Source organism: Tamandua tetradactyla, chromosome 3 (assembly GCF_023851605.1).
Source record: "Tamandua tetradactyla isolate mTamTet1 chromosome 3, mTamTet1.pri, whole genome shotgun sequence".
NCBI lineage: Eukaryota > Metazoa > Chordata > Mammalia > Pilosa > Myrmecophagidae > Tamandua > Tamandua tetradactyla.
In genome coordinates, this window is record NC_135329.1 from 112,313,766 (window position 1) to 112,332,473 (window position 18,708).

Here is an 18,708-nt window from a genome sequence, read left to right on the forward strand (position 1 = left end):
GTCTAACAAAATATGGCATTTTATCTTGACTTTGTAACCAAGCACCATATTTTTTAACAGATGCTATTTCTCTTCTGATTACTGTATTCCATTATGAATTACCTCTGTTGGGAAGGGGGAAAAAAGCTTTTCATTGAAACATAAATCTATACACCTGAAATGCATAGTGTTCTGAATACAATAAAAAAATTATACACATTCAATAATTTATCTTTGCCAATTTGAAAAATCATCAAATCTTTAGAGCAGAAATACTGAGTCCTTGGGAGACAATATAAAACCATTAGAGCAATATATGCATACTTCCAAAGGTGATATTCTACCCCAACAAAATGTTTTCATAGATTCAAACAATAATGGCAACAATGAATATTGAATTATCTATAAAAATACTATGTAATATGATTGCTGAAAAGGTATTTTAGGCTACAATGCTGTTAGAAAGTGCTATCATGTTGCACACACCAAGGCTTCTAATTAGACTTGCCAATCACTGATTGATTACCACCATAGACAAAAGAGCAATTGCATCCCAGCAATTATATTATTGTAAGGGTACAAAATGCAACATTCTGCTCTCAGTTGTCAGCAAGATTTCACTGAATGAGGGTCTATTCTATCACCACAGGCTGTTCAAAGGCCCTTCTGAGAACGTAAATGGAATATTAAGCTCTAGAAATATTGCTACTACAAAGAAAAAAATAGTAAAGTGAAATTGACTAAATTTTAATTGATGAATAAGAAATCACAAGATTGTGTCACTTTATATTCTATAATTTCAGGAAAATATGGTTGATAGAAACATGCAAAATTACCAAGTCCGTCTTCCATTTATCTTTCTTTCACTCTTTCTCTTTTCTTGTCTCCTCTCTCTCTCGCTCTCTCTCTCTCTTTCTCTCAGACATACACACCCCTCCACTTCTTTGAGTGTGTATATATATTTATAATTATTCATACCCTGAGCTTTGCTTTTTGGTTTAAAAACCAAAGCAAAACAAAACAGGTAGCCTAATTTGGAACACAGAAGAGAAGATAAGTTAGAGATCTGTTACTTGTTTGTTTAGTTTTTTAGTTTAGAATAGCAACCATTTCTTATCTCACAGTTCCTATAGACCAGTAATTTAGGAGCATAGAGATCTGTTTTTAATTTAACTTTCTTTCTTTCTTCTTTACCTTTTCCATTGAGGAATATTGGAAAGTGTTCTGATTACTATTGCTGTGTAATGAAAGATCATCAATTTAGAGAATAAATAACACCACTCTGCTATGCCCAAAGATTCTAAAGGATGGGTATTAGAACATGACACAGCTGGGTCACATCTCTACTTCACAATGTCTAGAGCCTTACCTGAAAATATCTGAACAAACAGGTGCTAAAATCATCTGGAGTCTCCTTCCTACAAAATATTTGACACAAGAAATGGGATGACTCAAAGGACGAATTCAGCTAAGGCTCTTAACTGGGGCACCTACCTGAGACCTCGCCATGTGACTAGAGATTCTCACAGTAGGATGAGTGAGTTCCAGGAGAAATGTCATGAATGAGTATCTCAGGAGAACCAGGTGAAAGCTATTCACCTTTTAGCCTCTAAATCAGCCTCAGAGTCACATAGGATTGCTTCTGCTGATCTCTGTTGGTTGAAACAAATACAAACTGACCAGATCCCTGGGAAAGAAGCAATGAAACATTTATATGAACAGGGACAAAAATTGCATTGTTATTCCTAAAAGCTCCCATTATCTGCCCCTGGCCACATATTATTTATTTTCCTCACAAATAAGATTCAGATAGGCTTTAGTTTCCCAGCTGCTAAAACAAAATTCATATAACAAGTTTGATTAGATTTTGGAAATTGATTGGCCCATGATTTGGGGGCTAGAAATCCAAAATTGAAACATCAGCAAGGTGATGCTTTATCCCTGAAGACTGTGGCTTTCTGGGGCTGGCTGCTATCAATCCCTGGTCCTTGGCTTTTCTCTCACCTGGCAATGCACGTGGTGGCCTCTCCTAGCTTCTTTCTGTCTGGCTTTCACTCACTTTTATAGTACTCCAGTATTCCAGATTAAAGCCCAGCTTGATTTAGTTGGGCCACACCTTCACTGAAATAACATCTCGAAGAGACCTTATTAACAAGAGTCCACACCCAACAGAACACATTTCAAGACCAAGAGCATATCTAAACAGATAAACACAATTCAATTTACCACAAGGTACTCCAAAGTGTCCCCCCCAAGCCTCATCTTTTTATGAAATCAAAGACAAGGCCCCTGAACCTTAAATCAGGATCTTTGCTTGTGATTTCTCTAGTACAGTGTCTTAAATAAAAGTTCTTCTCTCTCTGAAAACTGGTGAACTGAAGAGATTTATTATATTACTCTCACATATCCAAAGTATAATGGCGAAATAGGCATGGGATAACTCTTCAAAGTGGAGAGGAGGGAGCAGCAAAGAAGTGGAAAGTACATATCTGTCACTGGCCCATAGCATTTCTGAAATCCAACTAGATACATGTTGCCAGGGTCTTGATTGGAGATAACACACCTCGTACAACCTGGCTTCAAACCATGGAGTTCTCTGTGGCCATTAGCTCTCTATTCTGGATTCTCATTCTGTCTTGTGAGCTATCATTCCTTTTCCTTAAAGCATAGCTCATGTTTGCAGCTGAGTAGTTTAAACCTGCTTTGTGTTTAGAGAAAATAGGGGGTCCTCAAAGCCTTTTTTTTGGTACTGTCTCCATTCCTTTCAATTCAAGCTTATATAATTATTTTAAAACTTTGTGTGCTACTTTTGTATTGATTTATTATTGACATTATTAAACAAAAGATGCACCTTCAAATCTCTTTATTCAATCCATTTCTACCTTGGGCTCTCCATAAAACTGTGATGGGAAAACAGCTTAAGAATCACAGAAACTCTAGTGTTAACCAAAAGCAGATCTGAGAGAAGCAAACATGTAAAGTTCATAAAAAGCCATTTGATGGTGAAAGAGTCTATGAAATACCAGTTCAGATTTTTCTTTTTGCATGGGACTAAGAGTTTTCCCATAACCCAGAAATATCAATAGGAAAATCCTGGACAAACAGGAACGGTTGTTCACTTTCCCATGTTTCATTATGACTGTAATAGATATATACCATAACTCAGATCCAAAAAGGGTATGGTTTCCAAAAATTCGGGCTTTTCAGTAATGAAGTTTTGAATCATACCACCAGTCAACCACGAAAACATGCCAAGGTGAAACTGAAAGTGAAAGGAGTTTAAAATGGGTAGTGGAGGAGGGAGAGGATGAGTACGAATGGACCCACCAGTACTGTGAAGCTAGCACCACATTTTTACCAATGTCTCATTTCCCAAACATCACATTCAACTAATAAATGAACACAACAAGGGTGGTAAGGCAAGTCTATTATTTGCAAGATACAAGACTCCCTCATTGGGCAACTTTGGTCTAGCTAAAGTTCCTGAAACTATCCAATCCTCCTTCCTTCCCTCTGTCCTTCACAGGAATCATATCTGTATCATAGTCTGAGAGTTCTCCCTGCCTCTCCCAGATTTCTCCTCTTTTATTACCATACAGTTATTTCCCTCAGTAAAACTATTACAGTCTAATCTACTCTTGGCATCTATTTCAGGGTACCCAAAATATGCACAAGGAATAGGTCATATATTCAAAGCCAGGAAGTCCTGGCTTCTGTATATTTTCTCTAAATTCTGTCTGAAAAACTGATGAAAGTCCTTGTTTATCTCATTTCTCTCTCTTCTTGCTTTATGTTGCAAGTCTAAAAGAAAGTAACTGATGCTTTCAGTATTTACCTGGAAATTTCTTTAACCAGATCCATCAGTTCTTTAGATACTTTGTCTACATCTTACTGCAGGTGCCAGCTGTGCTTAACTCTCCAGTGCTACTAAACAAGGGATTTCCTTTCCTCCAGCTTCTGATAATGGCTTGCTCACTTTCCTTTAAGCCTCCTGACAACTTCTTCAAGACCCATCAGGATACTACTAAGAGGATCCTCAAGAGCAATTCAAAGTCCAAGTTCTAGAGATAAAACCACTTGTTTCAGATTTTTATGTTTTTATTTTGTGTTATTAGATTTTTGGCTTTATTTTTACTTTATGACATCACCCCACCTCAAGGTCCCAAATTCCATTCCAATAACTATTGCTGCATAACAAACCATCTCAAACCGAGGCATGTAATTACCATGATTGCATTATGTCCATACATTCACTCTGCTGTACCCTTGTGCTCAAAGCAGCCCCTAATCCCACTCAATTCCAAGGGAGATTGCATACACCCTAAACTCAGTAGGAACAGTGTCAACAAACTTTAAGCCATCTATTAAAATTTCCAAAGATTGTACTCATGAAATGATTACCATTTTGAAAATGTGGAAAATTAATAGAAGACAATGTGTGAAGCTAAGATTTGAAGAACCCAAGGAATCTTTTAAGCACAACTAGACCTATTCACTAACCTTTCCTATATTTAGGATTCTTTCTTCTCTGACTTACTACTATCCCTTTCAGTACAGAGAAATAGCCATCCATAAAACTGATTTTCTATGCTCCAGTGGCCTACAAGTATCTCCCATTAACTGTTATCTCAAGTTCAAATTTCTCAGGCTTCCTTTGCTTGCTTCTGCTTTGAATTTTGTTTTGTGTCTTCCTCTTACTTCAAAGCCAATCCTCTATTCTAGAAAGTCCCACCCTCCATGTAAGTCTTCATAATGTCTGGGTCCTTGCCACTTTTCCAGTTCTGGTGAAATGGAATTTGTCTTTCTTCTCCACCAACCATTGCTCGCTACAACCAATGGTTAAAAACTTGACTTTTTCCAAAAGATCATCCTGACACAACATTTGACAGTTCTCCTTCTGTTGAATTTCTGAATCTTTTAGGGCGTGTGTGTTTTTTTCAGAGTATATCCTATTAGCTAAATGAGAATAAAATTTGCATTCCTGTTGTATGTTTATTACTTAAAATCTCATTCTGCATTGGTAAATTAATTGTTTCCTTGGGTGTTTTTGTGGATTTCATTTCTCTCTCTCATTCATGCTGCTGAGTTTCTTCAGATGTTTTTTCGATGGTTAGTTGTATGCTTTTGTTTAGTAGCAGAATCCTCCCATTTGCATTCTGAGCTGTGATGATGTCCTTTGTGGGCTGTGGCATTCTATTTGGGTCCTTTAGCTTATTGCTGTTGTGTTAATTTTCAGTTGGATGACTTTTCTCAAATATGTGTCACAAATTCAGTGCCTCTGAAATTCCCCTTTATTTTGGTCATGGCTATATGCTTTTTAATTATTTTTCATATTTCTTTTCTTTATTTTTGTAGATTTGGTGTGGCAAGGAGTGATTTTAGTGTGTATTTGGTCTGGTATCTTGATAGCAGAATTACCCACTGTTTACTTTATGTTGCCTTCCACTCAAATGGCAGGGATCATATTTCCATCATCTTAGTTTGCCCAGTAGCTAAAACAGTCTCTTTATGTGGTACATACTCAGTTAGTATTCGTTGAATGGCTTCTATCATATAGTTTAAATCTGACATAAACTTGGGAATATAGTTTTGAACTGGAATGCAATCATACTATATAGAATGCAAGAATAATATTCATAACCAGAGATGAATTCAAGAATTAAGATTCACTTCAGCAAACATCATAGTTTCGATTTCCTTAGGCATTGCAGCTCAGAATGTAGTTTATTCCTTCATTCAATAAAGATTTCCTGAGTAATATTTTTCATGTGTTCTGTGTACTGATCTTGCAGAAATAAACAAAGTGAAAAAATACACAGCCATGACGGAGCTTATAAAGACCAGGCCACTGGGGTGGAATGTGCCTTCTGTCATCAAGGAGGTGGGTCACTATGGCTGAAACAAAAGGAGTAATGAGGTTATGGAAAATTTTTTATGCCATTATGATTTTTATTTTTTACTCTGAGCCATATGGGGGAGGTCACTGGAAGGTTTTGGTAGGGGTGTGAATGATTTAACATATTTTAGCAGTGTCACCCTGGCTTCTAGTAGATGTCCACTTGCCACATAGCTATTAGGCTAGATAGGGTAAATCAGAAGCCTGGAGTCCAGAGAGGATGCCATTGCCGTTATATAGGCAAGGCATGATGGGGGTTTGGTACAGGGGTGACAAAGGTGGTGAGAAGTGGTCAGAGTCTGGGCTATTAACTGAAATGCCTAAAACACTGTTGCATGTGGTTTAGGGGAAAAATCAGTATGTATTTTTGAAATGCCTCAGAATCAGTGGAGTTTTATTAACTAAAACCATAACAGTAAAAAGAGAGCATCACAACACTCTATAACTCCAAGAGGATTCCTTCCTTCCATTTTAGAAGACATTTGAGACTTTTACCAGAAAGGAGTTGATTTAGTGTTATGTGGACAAGTGCTTCAAATAATATTTTTCCCAAATCGTGTTATGTGGTAGCCATTATCTTCATTTATTTTCACTCTGCTAGAGTTGTACTGAAATTTTTGGTCTCAGAGAAAAGACCAAAGTTTTTAAAGACTCTGGACTCAGGTAGGAGTTATAAACCACATAGTATTTAAAGCAAGGTAAGTTTAATGTAAAGAATTACTGTTAGACTATGACAGGAAAGTAGCTGGAAAGCTGGGACGAGAACTCTTAAGGCAACTTAGAGCTGAAAGAGAGTAGCCAAAGTAGGTGGAAGTTGGAAGGGGAACTCTCCCCTGAAGGTTGGAGTTCACACCTCATTGGCAAATGTCTAGTTGTACCCACTTGGATGGTGGGGAATTTCACTGAGTTGCCTGAGTTAGTTGCCACAGTCACCGAGCAAATAGGAATAGCCTTCTGGTTAGGTAATTTAAAGCTGATTATCAAGCACTCAGAAAGAGTCAGAGTGTAGCTGTGAGCACTGCTGAAACCAACTGCTAGACAGGGTCTATCTGAAAGAATCTGGAAGACTCTATCTGTGTCCCAGGCTGAGCAAAACAAAGGTTTGGTTGTCCATTCATAAGATGGCAGCCTGAGGGACCACTGGTATATGCACATGTGTGTGGGGCTGAAGAGAGGTTACAAGGAGCAATGACCTGGCCTGGGTTGCAGATGCCACTCTCTCTGAGATTTCAGCTACCCTGCCCCTGACTAAGTTGAGAGCTGCAGAAAGCATGCTCTGGCAATGGAGCCACACTAGAAGTAGGAATAAAAATCTTTCCTCATGAAGTGTCACTCAAGTGTCCTTTACTGATAATCCTTAACTTCTTGTTGACTGGCACAGATCCATTATCACAGAGAAGGTGAAAAGAATCAACTAGGACCTGTGAGACAATAGATTGGTAGCTGACACAAGGACCCCAATGAGCTTTATTCACATGGATTAAATATATTTGAGATTAAGACTATGGAAATTAACAAATATTTGTATTAACTCATTTCACATGGCAATAACCAACTCATTATATTTTAATATAAATAACCATATATATATATATCTTTTAATTTAGTGAGAATATACTTTGCAAATTTTTTTGATCTTCAATATGAAAAAATTTAGATTTTCATATAGTCTGTGTTCAATCTGTTGCAATATGTTGTTTTCTTTGCAATATATTAAAAATAAATCCACCCTCATAAAATTATGTATTCCAAAAAGGGAGGGATGTTTTAATAGCCTTTTCAGGTGAATTTGGACACAACAAAATCAGCAATTGGTTGTTTGTTAAAGATGGTTTGCCCTGTGTAATATGAAAGAGTATCATAAACTTTTCATAGTCTTCTACACTAATACTCATTGATAAATCTTACTTTTTTAAAATTTCTTTTAATATTTAATTTTTTATTGTATTGTATAACATATATACAAAGCAAAAAAATAAAAAAAAATCAATAGTTTTCAAAGCACTCTTCAACTAGTAGTTACAGGACAGATTCCAGAGTTTGTCATGGGCTACCATATGATCCTCTCATATTTTTCCTTCTAGCTGCTCCAGAATATAGGAGGCCAGAAGGAAAAAATATTTATCATCACAGTCGACTTTTTTCCTTCTTTTTTTTTGTGAAAAATAACATATATACAAAAAACTATAAATTTCAAAGCACAACACCACAATTTCTTGTGGAATATATTTCAGACTTTGACATGGGTTGCAATTTCACAATTTTAGGTTTTTACTTCTAGCTACTCTAAAATACTGGAGACTACAAACGATATCAATTTAATGATTCAGTATTTATATTCATTTGTTAAGTCCTTTCTTCTCTGTATAACTCCACCATCAACTTTGATCTTTCCATCCTTCTTTTTAGGGGCGTTTGGACTATGGCAATTCTAAATTTTTCATATTTGAAGGGTCTGTCACTAATATGGGGTAGGGAGATGGAACTATCTGATGTTCTGGAAAAGCTAGGCTAGGTTCCAAGACTTATCTGGACTAAGGACCTATCTGGTGGTTGTAGATTTCTGGAAAGTTACTCTAGTGCACAGAACCCTTGTGGAATCTTATATATTGCCCAAATGTTCTTTAGAATTGTCTGGAATGGTCCTGGTTGGGGATTGGCAGGTTATGATAGGTAATAAGGTCTAACTGAAGTCTGCATAAGAGCAACATCCAGAGTGGCCTCGTGACTCTATTTGAATGCTCTCTGCCACTGATACTTTATTATTTACACTTACTTTTCCCCTTTTGATCAGGATGGAATGGTTGATCCCATGGTGCCAGGTCTGGATTCATCCCTGGGAGTCATCTTCCATATCATCAGGAAGAATTTCACCCCTGGATGTCACGTTCCATGTAGGGGAAAGGGCAATCAATGATTTCACTTGCAGAGTTGCACTTCGAGAGTCTGAGGCTACATCTGACCCACAAAAGTGGTCCTCCAGAAGTAACTCTGAGGCATGCCTATAGGTGGTCTAAGCTTCTCCGCTACCTACATAAGCTTCACAAGAGTAAGCTTCATGATCGAGGACATGGCCTATTGATTTGGGTGTCCCTACAGTTTGACACAGCATCAGGGGATTCCCTGATGGTAGGATTTAATAGTTCCATATTCTTTCTCCCATCCCTCAGGGGACTTTGTCAGTACTTTTTGATTATCTGCTTAATATACTCTATAATGTATCCAGGCATTACAATAATCTATGCAGGATTAAGGGACCTCTTTCTTATTCCATGCTCGCTGTGTTTCAGTTGTTCAAATGAGCTATATGCAGATAGCTTGAAGTAAATTATGTACTATAGAAAATTTCAGTTCCAGACCAAATAAACCTTTCTTCCTTTGGTCTCAAAGGGTATGTGGTTCTAAAATATAGACACTGTCTTCCTTTCCCCTATGTTCTGAATTACTTTAACCTTAACCTGTTCGGCTTTGTTCTTATTTCTAAATATCAGGTTATATAGATAAATCTTACATTTTGAGTGGATGCTTTATCCACATGTTATTCTGTGATATAGCCCATTGGTCATTTGAAAACTGATGATTTATTGATTTAAACACCTCTAAAATATCGACACATTTTGCTATACAATATCAAAAAATGACATTCATTCATAGTGCCACTGAACTCACCAAAAAGTCTTTAAGTATTGCTTAGCTGATAGGCCCACAGTGGAAGACAAAAGTTTTCCAAAATTTTAATTTTCCTTGTACGTCCAAATTTTATCCATGGCAGCATATTCTGTCATTTGCGCTCATCAGTGGTTTATTTTTGAGAAAATATCTGACAAATACCCATCAGAATATCCATGGTTTATCACTTTGTGGCTCTTTCAAGAAAAATGAGCTTCCATTATAAAAGCTATTAGTTCAGCTCACAACAGGGGCTTTTCCTTAAGGCAATCTTTATACTTTGTTATGCTACAGAAGTGCTTTATGTATAAATTCAATTTTGTCACACAGAATATTAAGAACACATGCACTCAAGTATTGAGATTTAACAAAATTAATACTTTCTACAGTATCATTAAGGACACTCATAAGTGAAACATTTTATTGCTGTGAAAATATGGCAGTGAAGCATACAGTAATTACTATATATGCCCTGAATTTGCTAAAGCACCAACAATATTGCTCTCCTTTGCCTTTCAAAGTTTTCTGTATACTTCTATTAGGGCATGCACCTTATTCCTTCTTGAATTGTGGACATATATGCAAATTCCCTTATGTTCAGAATTAATATTTAATTCCTCACCATGTTCCAGTGCTCAACTCAGTGATTTCCATATAGTAAAAATCTACTAAGTATTTTTTGAATGGATAAGGAAATTAACAGATTTTTAGAGGAGATTATATTTGTTATAATCTTGTGGATGTTTATTCCCATTAAGTCCTGTTCTTTGGCTGCACACAACGTTAATTTGTAAAATATGTGCATTCCAGTTTGTATTTACCAATATATGGGAGTGATTTTTTGTCTTACATGCATACGTATGTGTAGGATTTTATTTTAAATATTGATATATTTCTCTGAGTCCTTCATGAAAATGGAACTTCTTGAGGGAAAGGAAATGTGTCCTATTTTTCATTTTGAAAGCTCAGGGTTTAGTAAAATGTCATATATATGAGTCACTCAAAAATCGGTTGATGATAAAGAAATGAATGAATGATTAGATAAATGATTTGAGGGTAAAAACTTATTTCCACATAAAGAAGAAGGGAGCTTTCCTCATATCTTGGTTTCTACTGCCTATAATACATCAATAATAGCTTACAAAACATATCCATACACAAAATTTTGTTTGTTATTATGATACACCAATTAAGTAGGAAGAACAGATGTTATGAATCATTTCCCTCACTCATTATTGCCCCACATCTATATGCTAATGTTAACCAGTCTTCTTACAAATGTTAAATATTAGCTTTTAGTCAAAGTTTGGCTACAAAGTACATGTATATACATGGATAGATTCACAATAGGTGAACACTTGGATAACTTGACCACACTGTTAAAATTATAATAAGAACAATAGTTAACATTTATTGACTGTGTACTAAGAACTCTGTTGAATGCTCAATATTTACTGTATCATTTCTTTTTCTCAACAGCCACGTGAAGCAGGTTATACAGGTATTTCTATTTTCACATAAGGAAACATGCACAGAAAAATCAAGTAATTTATAGAAAATCACAGTTTGCAATTAGACCCAGGATTTGAACCCAAATGAACTGAATTCATCATGTTCTTAAATACTAAACCAAAACACCTCCCTCTCAGCACAAATAATAATTAAATATAATTAAAAACATGAAATTTTGCTACATATTCTAAAGCAGACAATGCCTAACCTTTTACCAGTTATAATCCAAGATTTCCACTATACAGATGCAAAAAAACAACACATAATTGGAGTTGGTAATCACCCTAATAGCTTGTTTTGCAGATGGTATGAAATTAAATAGCAGTAAATGACTCAAATTTCAATGGCTTATATCTCCACCTGCTCTTTTAATACTCTGACAACCTTCAGAGTCCTCTCTTCAGCCACCACTGTTTCTGGTGTCCTCATGGAGTATCACGATATGCTCATAAACATGTCTTCTCCCATCAGTTTTTGCCAGGCCCTGCCATCAATGACCTAGGGCTGTCATTGGAACCCAGCTATATGGTGATTTGGGATAAGTAAAGAACTAGGCTACTTCCTCTCATGCAGTATTCTGTTGGAGAGCTCCTAAACCAGAGCTGCTTATACTTTAGAGTTTTATAGAAGTTTTCTTCAGGGGATCAGCACTTTAAGCCATCCTTTTTCTCCCTTGGACACCTGGGACCAGGCAAGAGGCACTCACCATGGTGAAGTCAGACCATAACTGTCCTTCTCCTGTGCTGACTGTTTTCCTTAGCCAGCGATCACGCACAGCTATGCCTTCCCTTAGGATGGACTCTCTTCCTCTTTTGGTGTCAGGTTAGCCCATTCCATTATTTTTCTAAGAACTGCTCCAGACAGTTCTGCTCCCAAGATGAGTTCTTTCTGAAGGGGCCCTTCAGATACCACACAAAGAGAATTTTCTTAAGAAAGTTCCAAGGATGCCCAGACATGCCTGAATCTCCACAAAGCTAATATTTATGTAGAAGCTGTAAAGATACTCCTTACATTTGCTCTAAATTCTCTTGCCATTCACATTCTGTTGAAAAATCAGCCCACCTGCATCTTTCTTCATTTTACAATTTGGCCAGGTATCAATAAGCATATGATACTTAAAGTCCCACTATCTTCACATATGGACATGGGAGGATTACACATTTGCATAAATTTTAATCGTATAAGAAGAGTCACTGCACGGGGATGGATTCTATGCCTGTATTAGGCAGTGATTTGGTAAATGTGAAAGATATGAGATCTGACTGGGTAGGATATACTGATGAGGACAATGGGGCAGAATATATGGTATCTTAGCTACCTAACAAAATCTGGCACACACAGCCATGCTAATCATCATATGTAAAAGAGATGGAATTGGAGAGAAAAAGTAAGAATAGAAGACTCTATAACCTAAAACAAAATGTTCCAGTTAATTTTTTGATATAGTGAACAACGACAGCTAATTAGGGTTTTATGTTTAACTAGTTAAGGTCACAGCTAAATTTTTGATTTTCCTCCTGTTATTAAGTCTTTTATAAAGAATTGACATTTCAGGCCTATTTGAAGTTCAGAGGAGAAAATGCATTTATCACTCCAGGGGATAAAAAGAAGATTATCCAGATATTAAGACAACTTCACCACTACCTACGCATTATCTTTTCTTATAACAATAGCCACCTAGTCAATGACTCATCCAAATTAAATGTGCAAAGTGTGCAACAAACCTTGAATAGATCAAAAAGCTTATCTTCCATCCTTTGGTATTAAGAGCAAAGGCATTAAAGTTGAGAAAATAGAAAATAAAATGTGATGGAAAATTTATTGCAGTTGTTCGCTGTAAGGGGCTTCCAAATGAGCCTTCCTCAGCTATCTGTTGTTCAAACAAAGGCACCTTGATTATGTCCTGGGAGCTACGCCTGAAGGGTGCCCTCTGGGTGATTTGGGGAGGGAGCAGTGCTGCCTGTGACTTAAGCTAAATTTCTGCCACGTTAATATTGGATGTTTCAGTATCTAACCTACATCATGGGCGATGTATTTTCCTGTTCCGAATTCTCTGCTCATTTTTAAATTTCGAAGTGTTACTGTTATAATTATTAACTCAAAATCCTTAGCTATAATACTACTCTTTTTACATTTTTTAAAGCTGTTCCTCATCTTGAGTGCTAAAACTTATGCACCTAAAAGTTTTCCTTTAAATTAACTTAATTAAGTTGTCTTGATAATAGTTTAGTGATAATTTACTAGTTGTGAATCTTTTCTTAGTTTTTAACCACAAAATTTAATAAACATTGAAATAATTTTAAAATTAGCATTTGGGTTTGGGCTAAACAGAAGTTTTTTGTTTTTTTTTTGTCCAATATTTTAAAACTATCTGATTCTCTCCTTACCTCAGTCCATGCTTAAGTTTATCCCTTGTGTATTGAAAAATGCTAAAAACGTATTATTTTTGCATCACCTTATAAATTGTCTCCAGTCTTTCATGATTAAAATCTTTCCTTTCAAATGCTGTCTTACTATCTATAACATTTATTTTTACACACTCTTAATATTGATCATGCTAGAAAGACTGGAAAGTAAAAAAAAAGAAGTGCTGATACTTTTGTAAATGGGAGGTTAGGAACAAAATTCTGCTCCAGGACGTAAACCCCTTTTCTTATCCCAGCTTCCCTCTCATCACACACCTCTTGGTATTCCTTGTTGGCTCTTTGAAATGAGATTATCATGCTCTGCAGAAGACACTTTCGGTTGTCTCTCCTGTAGCCATATTTTTGCCTTTTTCTTTGCTGATGTTAATGGAAACACAGATGTCCTCAGATACCAGGTGGCCTTGTGCTTTACAATGATAGGCTCCTGCTTAGACTCAGAGGGTGCAACTTGATAACTGAATATCCTGGCATTTCAGCTCCTTTCAGCCTCCATCGATTTAGGAAGGATTCTGTTTTGCAATTCCAGATAAGGGCAAAGTTGAAGAACTCTCCCTGGGGCTTATGAAAAAAGGTTTCTTTCCTCCTACACAGGGACACATCTCCTTTGCCTCTTTTGGTATTTGTATGTATTGTGTGAGATACTGAGAGCCATTGCAGCTATCTGGAAACCAAATGGGATTGGGCCTGATGACCTTATCTAATGGGGTGAGGATGGCAGCACAGAAAGATTAAAACTTGGGTGTTAAATGATTTCATTGAGTGTCTGATTTAACCAAATCTGAAACCATCCAACCTTAGGGCTCCTAGTACCTGAGGCAGTTTGTGTTTACTTTTTAAGCAATTTTGAGATGGGTGGTCCTGTCTTTAGGACTCATGTATATTTATTGCCTGCTTTCACTTTAGTTCTTCTTTCTGAGAGAAATGTTAAAGCCTTGCTGTCAGAGAGACCGCATCTTCTCCCAGATATCAATTGGTGAGGGCATTCTGAAAGGACACACACTAAGAGCAGATGTGTTAAATCAAATACAGTGTCTAACTTCGTACAGTTGCCAAGGTTTGATGTACGAAGTTAGACACTGTATTTCAAAATGTAGAAGGTGAATAATGATGAATTAATGAGCCATTACACTTGGATAACATTTTTAGAAGGTCTAAAATTAACTTTATGTGTAAGTATCATTAGACATTTATTTATCTGAAATATTTTGAACTAATCTATAATCTGTGTCAATACTATGCAGATGGTGAAATTTGTAATCTAAAAGTCTTACTAAACTTTCAGAGTGCAATTTGGAAACTATGAAATTTCTTGTTGGAACAGATTGGTTTTGATTAATGCCTTAGTGTAGGATTCTAACTGTGTTGAATCATTCTAACAAACAAATTCTTAGTTTTCCCACCGGATAACTAGTAAAATTAATCTTACGTACCAGTTCAGGTGTAAACTATAAGCATAAACCTAACTAGCAACCCATGAGCAAATGAAAGTATATCTGCAAAAGAGTTGTCTAGTATAGAAAGTCATAAATTATAATCTGAAGGAGTTGTATTTAAACCCATTGGTTTAAATTTCTGGTCATCAACAATTAACTTATTATATGATATGGGTTTATGCTGAAACTAGTCCAAATATTTCAAACAAATCACAGAACAAAAAGAGCAATCCAACAGTGGTTAATAACAAATAACACTAACATCTTTCAGATTTTAGTCTCCAATATCTCCTGAAGTAAGATCTGTTGCCTCATCACCAGGTTTAAATCAACTGAAATGATCTGAGAAATAACATTTTCAACACACATATCCATAGTTCATTAGGTTTAGCAGTGAATAACCGTCATATTTAGACTATATTTTGTATTACCCTAACACCCCTCCCATCAGCAGCCAAAAACTTTTGCATTCAATAATTCAGGTGAAGATATTTAAATATAAAATGTGGTCATGAATCCACCTAGAAAAACTGGAAAGCTCCTGTAATTTAACCATTCAATTCTAAGGTAGCTCATCTCAAAGGCCCTTTCTTTAAAAAGAAGTCTTTTAGAACAAAATTTCCACAATTACCTCTTCCATGGTTTTAGCATATAACCTGATTTTGCTAAAAAAAAAAAAAAGAAAAAAGAGGCTTTTGAGTTTTCACCTCAGTCCAATTGGATAACAGGAAATTCAGCAGTAAGTTACTAGTATTCTTTTATTTATTTTGGAAAGGAGTCAGGGTAAAGGATAGGTTTAGCCTTCTCTTAAAATGCTGTTGGTTGCTTTGTTCAAGAAATGGATCTGGTGGATGTAAAGTATAAGCAGAGCATACTATGTCCAAACATTTCAGTTTATCCCCTTATTAATTTCCTCAAGTATAATTACTTAATGATAACTTAATTATTAATTAAGGACCAAGTCTCTTTTCATCAACTAATTCACATATACATACATCTTCCCAATTTTCTAACTTATTTTAGTTCCCCATGTGTACTTTGATATATTTGCTGGATGATATATATTACATGGGCAAACTAAGGTCAAGAGGTATATTAATGAGACCATCATGCTGATATCTGGGAATATCCTGATAAGAATTAGTCAGTACAGAGTAGGTAACAAACAGCCCTAAAGTCTCAGTAGCTTAAACGAAGGTTTATTTCTTCCCCATGCACAATCTATTGCAGGTTTGAGCAAAGTTTCAGGACACCTAGGACCAGCAACCCAGAAACCCAGACTGCACTCTTCTTATGTCTCTACCATCTCAACACAAAACTCCCTCTGTTGCTGCTTCAGGAAAAAAGACAGCTTGAGAGTTGTGTGTTGGCTCTTTCAAACTTTGGCTGGAAATGACAACATCATTTTTGCCTATGGCCCACAGGCCAGATAAAATCATATGGCCAAGTCCAAATTCATGGAGGTAGGGAAATATGGTGGTACAATTGGAAGTTTGTCAGGTGCAACTGTTTATGCTTTAGTGGGAATCTGAACATCTTCATGCTTCATAGTAACTAAAACAAAGAACAATTCTGCTTATATCCCAGAAAGGAGCTGCAGATGGACAACAGGAAATATTTTAACTCAGATGTAAGTAACGCAAATGTAACTAGTTACAATTTGGTAAATTGGGCCTCCTTTCATTTATTGATTTTATCATTTTCCATGCCAGGAAATAAACTGATTTTTAGATTTTAGAGAGTCATGAAATGTTAGCAGAGAAGATATAATACATGTTGCTCACCCACTGGCCTTTCTAGATCTCCTTGTCTTCTTCCTTTCACTTAAACTGCATTACCATAACGCATATTTAAGGAGTGACATATGACTTTATTTTTAAAAAGCTAACATTTTTAAATAGGTCTAGTAAATCGTGACTTCTAAACCCTCAAAATAGTTAATGATTATATGACCACCCTGTGCTCTACAGATGAGAAAATCGAGGAGGCTCTGAGAGTTAAATGACTACCATTACTCTTGCACTGAAGTCCAAAGCGCCTTCCTGACTTCTGGGTTAAAATCCTTTACCCATAACTTGTTATCTCTGTCCCATTTTGAAAATATCCCTCTGCTGTGTTCTATTTCTCCTACTATACAGAGAACTCCTTTTAGGTCAAGCATCAGGGCTTTTAGGAATGTGTTTGATGTCCTGACCAGGAATTCATTGTTGTACACTCCTAATTAGGAAGTGTCCATGTTTACACGAGCGTTTGTATTATGGATGTCATCCAAGCTCAATGTTTTTGGGAGATATCTGATAATCATTGCTAATTAACATCCTTCCCACCATTATAACCCTTTAGATATGATTATGTTCCAGAGTAAACTACTAGTGATGAAAAAATAAAAAGTGAGGGAGTGGGAAAAAGACACTGTCCTAGGAATGATGCTTACATTATATTATTTAGTGTTCGCAGCAACGGTGTTGACGGTTGGATTTGAACCCACATCTATTTGAATCCAAATGCTGTATTTCCTCAACACCACAATGACTCCCCCCAAATGAGAATATTTAGTACTCTAGCAAATAAAGCATCATTGTGAAAAACTGAATGTCCCTACTTCTCTTTCTTTCCTCTTTCCTTGACATATGCACTACATCCATTTTGGGCATGATTGCTTCCACCAACTCAGGCAGTAAGCCCTCCAGCTGATTTGCTTTGCTAAATAAGTTTATGGTACATGAAGGTTACCTTTTAAATGATACCCCTGAAACAGACCTTTGTATTTTTCTTCTTTGGTTGGGAGAAGTCAGTGGACATAGCTGTCCTTGGGTTGGGTAAACCTACTTTTGGGAAATCATGGAGTTTGGGAGAAGAGTTGTCTTGCATGTGTAGCAAAAGAGTTAAAAGAGGTCAGGGCATCCTGTCCTCTTCTGTGGTTTTCCGGCTCCCTTTGTATTCCAGTGAAGACTTTCTTGTGGCAGGTTCATTTATATTTCTTCACCAGCTGTCAGAGACATGTCTGACTGCAAAATGGCATTTATTTAATGTATTGATTCATTAAACACATATTCATTTTTGAATGCCAGACACCATAGGCATTGTACAGAACTGAGAGCATACTTCCTGTTTCCTAAGAGCCCATGGTAAAGAGAGAGGTCAAGATGAAAATTGCATGAGGGCAGAGGAAAGAGCAGTTATCTTCTTGCCATAACTTTAAACATAACAAGATGAACAGATTTCAATGTACTAAGAGAATTTGCAAATTGAGGATATTGGAACCAAGGAACAAATCCAAAATCTTTTACTGGAACCAAATCTTGGCTCTCATTCTGATTTCCAAGTCTTGGATCTTTCCCTGGGCCAGAGGATATAAGCCAAGCTCTCTTTTTATACACTATCCATATTCTTAGTGTCAGGTTTGGATGTCAGTGTCTTATGTTCATTGTTCTATCTAAGCAGCATGTTTTTCCAGCTAGTTACTGACTTTTGAGACTTGGCAGTGGTTAAGAGCCTAGAAATGAATCACCATTTCAATAAGGAATGGATGCAGAAGGAAGGAATTGTCAGCCAGTGCCGAGTTGTGGCTGGGGACATAACAGACATGTCTGGTTCGTGAAGAACCCCCTTCCCACCTGAAGCTATCCAAATGACACATTCTTTCAATAGGTCATAGAATAAACAAGGTTTTAAAGATGAAAATCTTATTAACCTTTTCAAACATGTCACTCATTAACATATACATGAACTCTCCATATAATTGTTACCGTTCATCTATTTCATGCATAGTCAAATGCACAATTTTAATCAG

General features: G+C 36.4%; 2 long non-coding RNA genes across 2 annotated transcripts in view; one reads left to right on the plus strand and one right to left on the minus strand.

The window, feature by feature from the left end:
• Positions 1-4,086, minus strand: part of LOC143676299 (uncharacterized) — a 72,446-nt gene extending 68,360 nt beyond the window's left edge. Inside the window, exons 1-2 of the long non-coding RNA XR_013171982.1 lie at positions 3,815-4,086; positions 1,579-1,666 (exon numbers count right to left, since the gene is read on the minus strand). This is a non-coding gene — a long non-coding RNA (uncharacterized LOC143676299). The remainder of the gene's footprint in view (positions 1-1,578; positions 1,667-3,814) is intronic.
• Positions 1-18,708, plus strand: part of LOC143676298 (uncharacterized) — a 156,138-nt gene that overhangs the window by 50,003 nt on the left and 87,427 nt on the right. The gene's annotated exons all lie outside the window — the stretch shown is intronic.